We start from the raw sequence: 5,934 nt of genomic DNA, 5'->3' as shown, positions 1-5,934 counted from the left end.
CCCTAACAATCGAATATTTCTATTACAAGAATTGGGTTTAATGGCATCATATATCGTCGGGACAGGGCACCTAATTTCTGACACCTTTCACATGATTGACATAAATTGTTAGTGTCTTTGAAAAAAGTGGGCCAATAAAGACCACGCTGTAAGATTTTTGTAGCAGTCTTTTTCATAGAAAAATGACCACCACAAGCTTCATTATGACAAAAGTTCATAACACTTAAAATTTCATCATATGGAATGCAGCGTCTCATAATTTGGTCGGGGCAATACTTGAAAAGATATGGGTCTTCCCAATAGAAGTTATGAACCTCGACCAAAAATTTACGTTTATCTTGTGCTCTCCATGCAGTTTGAAGTTCGCCAGTCACTAAGTAATTAACGATATGAGCGTACCATGGCAACTTAGTGACTGCAAAGAGATGTTCATCAGGGAAGTCATCTCGATTGGCTAGGCCATCAGCGGAATCAGAAAATTCAAGACGAGATAAGTGGTCCACTACCACGTTATCAACTCCTTTCTTGTCTTTTATGGTCAGATCAAATTCCTGTAACAGAAGGATCCACTTAATTAAACGCGCCTTAGCATCCTTTTTGGAATGGAGGTATTTTAAGGAGGAATGGTCCGTAAAGACTGTGATAGGTGAACCAATCAGGTAGGAACAAAACTTGTCAAGTTCGAATACTACAGCAAGTAACTTTTTTTCAGTGGTAGAATAGTTCATTTGAGCACTGTTAAGAGTTCTACTTGTGTAATAAACAATGAAGGGCTTCCCTTTCCTTCTTTGACCTAAGACGGCCCCTATAGCATAATTGCTAGCATCACACATGACTTCGAACGGTAAGTTTCAATCTGGTGGCTGAATGATAGGGGCAGAATTGAGTTTTGCAAAGAGCGTTTGGAAAGATTCCTCACACTCAGGTGTCCAACTGAACACAACATCTTTTGCTAGGAGGTTTGACAAAGGATGAGCAATTGTCGAGAAATTTTGTATGAAACTCCTATAGAATCCTGCATGCCCAAGAAAAGATCGAATGTCTTTAATAGTCTTGGGGGTGGGCAGCTTTGATATGAGTTCAATCTTTGATTGATCAACCTCAATTCCTCATTCCGACATGACATGCCCCAAGACTATGCCTGATTGCACCATGAAATGACACTTTTCCCAGTTGAGTACCAAGCCTTTATCTTTGCAACGTTTAAGCACAGACTCTAAATTGAGAAGGCTTGATTCAAAGGAATCTCCAAAGACTGTCAAATCATCCATGAATACTTCCATACATTTCTCGATCATATCACTAAATATGCTCATCATGCATCACTGGGAAGTGGCTGGAGCATTGCACAGGCCAAATGGCATACGCCGGAAGGAAAAAGTACCAAACGGACAAGTGAATGTGGTCTTATCCTGATCTTTTAGGGAAATCTTGATTTGGTAATGCCCTCAATAACCATCAAGAAAACTATAGAAAGGATGACCTGCCACATGTTCCAATATTTTATCGATGAATGGAAGTGGAAAATGGTCTTTGCGGGTGGCTACATTTAATTTTCTGTAATCAATGCACATGCGCCACCCAGTTGTGACCTTGGTAGGAACAAGTTCCCCTTTTCATTTTGTACCACTATGACCCCTGATTTCTTGGGAACAACCTGAGTTGGGCTAACCCATTTACTGTCAGCAACAAGATAGATTATTCCAAAATCAAGAAGTTTCAAGACTTCAGTCTTAACTACTTCCTTCATCGTTTGGTTTAATCTTCTTTGAGGGTCACGACGTGGTATAGCCCCGTCTTCCAATTGAATGTGATGGGAGAAAATTAATGGACTAATACCTTTGATGTCAGCTATCATCCATCCTAATGCATCTCTTTGTTCTTGCAACACATTAATGAGTTGGCACTCTTGTGTGGCATTGATCTTGGAAGATATCATGACAGGAAAAGTGTTGTCAGCTCCCAGGAAAACATGCTTAAGACCATCAGGAAGTTGGGCCAACTTTGGTTGAGGAGCTTGTTCAATGGATGGTTTTGGTGTTTCTCGATCTTGAGGGAGTTCCTCAAAGATTGGATTCCAAAACATGGTTCTTCTAGCCTATGAGTGTTTAACGATTTCAGGTTTGATTGTAGACTCATCAGCCTCAGAACTTTCTGAAATTTGGAAGAGGTGATTAAAATGACTAGACGTGTATTTTGATTCGACCTCTTCCAAAATAAGTGTATTGATCAGATAGGATTGGAAACACTCATCGTTATCAAGTGGTTGTTTGCTGATATGGAAAACATTCACTTCTAGAGTCATGTTCCCGAAAGAGATTTTCATGAGACCATTCCTACAGTTAATGAGTGCATTTGTTGTTACGAGGAAAGGTCTACCAAGAATGATGGGAATTTTGGACTCTATACTCACTTCAGATTGAGTGTCCAAGATGAGAAAATCAACAGGGTAATAGAATTTTTCAATTTGAATTAGAACATCTTCTACTATTCCCCGAGGTTTCTTAACTGATCGATCGGCCAATTGTAGCACCATAGATGTGGGCTTGAGCTCTCTTAGACCTAATTCCAAGTATATTGAATATGGCATGAGATTTACACTTGCTCCTAAGTCTATAATGGCTTGACCAAATTCCTGCTCGCCAATTTGGCATGAGATGGTGGGACAACCAGGATCTTTGTACTTAGGCGGTGTCTTGCAGTCAATTACCGCGCTAGCTTGTTCCGCCAAGAATGTAGTTTTCTTGACATGGTGCTTTCTTTTAACGGTGCACAAATCCTTGATACCTTGGCATAAGCCAGCACTTGTTTGATCACATGCAACAATGGCAAGTTGATCTTCACTTGTGTTAAAAGGTCTAGGATTTCACCATGATTTTCTAGTACCTTTCCAGTGGATTTCAAAGCTTGATGAAAGGGTGCCTTTACTAGAATTCTTATTGGCACATCATCATCTAGAGCGGGCATTGACGTACTCATTGTCTTAGTTAATGGTGAAACCGTACTTTGACCAATTCGAGTAGAGATGGCATTAACCTCTTCGAAAATTGTATCTGCAGAGGAGGAGGTTTGTGCCATGTGTTGCTCTTTTTGATGGATTAGAGGTTGAGCGGGAAGTCTACCATGCTCTTGAATTGCCAAAGTAGTGTTTAGCTTTGTCATTTGGATTTTCATGTCTTTCATTTCCTCTACCATTTGTGTGAAATAAGATTTGAGCTCTTGAGTTGAGGCTATTTGAGTTTGCGCATGCATTTGCAAAATATTCTCAAGAGAATTACTTGACTGCATGTTATTTTTAGGAGCAATGTATGCTTTCGGCAGTTGTTGCTGCTCAGACCTCCATTGGCTTCCAGATGCTTGGTTTTGAATCCTTCCAGCTGAAATTTGGATGGTTGCGCCAACCGGGATTGTAAGTGTTTGAGAAAGGGTTATAAGGGTTCTTGTAATCCCCTAAAGCATTGCATTGTTCCTCATTTCCTCCTCTTAACTCACCAAGAGTTGGGCACTCTTGCGATTGATGTTCCGTCCCTCCACATATGAAGCATGGATCTCATGTCTCTACCTTTACAGCCATATGGATTCCTCTACCTTCTTGATATTTGAAAGCCTCGAATTGTTGTCTCAATCATTCAATTTGGCTTTTGACGTTGTCATCTTCCCTTAATTGGTAGATTCCAGTTGATCGTGGCTTGTCCATAGGACTCGTTCCATTCCATGTGTAGGACTTTTCTGCAAGATCATCGAGGTACTCGAAAGCTTCATCGGGATCTTTTTGAAGGAATTCTCCATTGCACATCATTTATATGAATTATCTTTGTCCGGTGTGAGACCGTCATAGAAATATCTTATCAGATGCCAGCTTTCGTATCCATGATGTGGGCATTGATTTATCAAATCTCTAAACCTCTCCCAGACCTGATGGAAAGTTTCATGGTCTTTCTGGATGAAGGTAGAGATTTGCCTCTTAAGGCTGCTAGTCTTATGGGGCGGGAAATATTTGGCAAACAATGATTTTGTCATTTCATCCCATGTTCCGATAGATCTAGGCCTTAAGGAATACAACCAGCTTTTTGCTGTGTCTTTGAGAGAGAAAGGAAAAAATTTCAATCTCACAATGTTGATGACATCATCTCGGTTGTTGAATGTAGCCACCACCTCTTCGAATTCCCGTGTATGCACGTACAGACTCTCATTTTCCAACCCATGGAAGGTTGGTAAGAGGTTAATCATGCCGGGTTTGAAATCGAAATTTGGCATATTGTTGGGATACATTATGCATGAAGGTGTGGCTGTACGCGTAGGATGTAAATCATCCTGTAGCGTTCTTGGTTGGACTTCATCTTGATGAGCCATCGTGGGTGGTTCAAGAAGTCTCGGTGAATCAGGAGTGTTTGAACGAATGGAAGAAAATGACGAACTAGGAGAGTTTTCTAAAGTTTCTACTTGTTGTCTTACAAATCTCCCTAGTGCATCTCTGTTTCGTGGCATAAATTTTTTTTTTTTATTTTGTAAGTATTATAAGCGCAAGTGTGTAATAGTGTAATAAGTATACACCAAAAATGTTCCCAGGCCAATTAGGAAGGCTGCCAAGGTACCACTTTAGGCCCAAGAGCTTTTCTAGAACTCCTCAAGGTTCTTAGAAAAGGTTGGAGGGTAACGCTAACAAAAACCTTATTTAAGAACCAATTTTTCTAAGACAGAACAAGTTTGGTTTTTACTAATTTCCAAAATTACACAAATGTTCTCAATACTTTGTTTTTTTTTTTAATTTTATGCTTTTTTTTTTTTGGAAAAAACCTAAATCTAGAAAATAAAATTCTAAACCTAAAAATAAAATAAAAAAAAGAAATGAATAAATAAAAATTACTAAGGAAAAATAAAATAAAAGAGAAATTAAAAATTACACTACTTTTTTTTAAATAGAAAAAAAAATTAATTTACTATGCAAACCTTTAATTGTAGAATTACCTCCCCGGCAACGGCGCCAAAAATTGATATCGCCCAATAACTCCTAAGCGGTCGCAGTAGTAATCGGTCTATGTCGTATCCACAGAGAGGTAAAATACAAGTAAAAAGAAAGATTAGTAAATCATAAATAATGCAACTTTGGAAAAGAATATAAACATTAAATAAACAAAATCGAGGAATTTGAATCAGAAAGAAAATATGGAAGGCATAAGTTTCATTCATGCAAACATATATATATTTTAATAAAATTGATTCATTCTACTCAACTATACTTCTACACCATTAATTATAGTTGGAAAATATATATAATAAAGCTCACCTTAAAATATGTTCTTTAATTAAATTATACTAACTTCTAATTTTAAAAACCTCTCATATGATATACCTTAGAGCGACAAAATACCAATGGCAAAATGCAGTAAAAAGCATATAATATAACAAATATTCTAAATTAAGTTAAGAGCCTAAATTACATAAGAAAGGCATGACTAGACTTATGTAAAAGACACTAATAAATTTAGAATAAAAATTAGAAGAAAATAAATTTAATTGTAACAAAGATATAGAAATGATGAACAAAATAAAGAATCAATATATTAAAAATATAATGTAAAACATGAACTTCACTCTAGCCTTTCCACAAGAGAATTTAGCCTAAAATAGGCATTGTTTTCACTTAAAGTAATGTAAAAGAAATGAAAGAAAATTAAGAAATAGTGTTTTTCTCTCCAACAATACTCTCTACACTTCCTTCCACAATCTGATACTTTTTTACTCCATTTGGTCCTCTATTTATAATGTAAATAGGACTCAAAAATGTGTAAAATCATGTACAAAATAGTGGGAAAGTGGCATAAAAACTGATGGAAGTGGGGAAAATGTTGTTGAGCCATGGGAGACATCTGGGCCACGTGGCATGATCCGGTTGGCTCGGCAGAATGGTGGCAGGCTTCTTTGTTGGGCGCG

At 37.6% G+C, this 5,934-nt stretch overlaps 1 non-coding gene across 1 annotated transcript; it reads left to right on the top strand.

The window, feature by feature from the left end:
* Positions 1–3,865: 3,865 nt before the first annotated feature.
* Positions 3,866–3,972, top strand: LOC133827762 (small nucleolar RNA R71). Its single transcript, XR_009890414.1, has one exon. It is a non-coding gene; the product is annotated as a small nucleolar RNA R71 (small nucleolar RNA).
* The last annotated feature ends 1,962 nt before the right edge of the window (positions 3,973–5,934 follow it).

This window comes from Humulus lupulus, chromosome 3, assembly GCF_963169125.1.
Source record: "Humulus lupulus chromosome 3, drHumLupu1.1, whole genome shotgun sequence".
Classification (NCBI taxonomy): domain Eukaryota; kingdom Viridiplantae; phylum Streptophyta; class Magnoliopsida; order Rosales; family Cannabaceae; genus Humulus; species Humulus lupulus.
The sequence above is the reverse complement of the archived record's forward strand: the minus strand, read 5'-3'. Positions and strand labels throughout refer to the sequence as shown.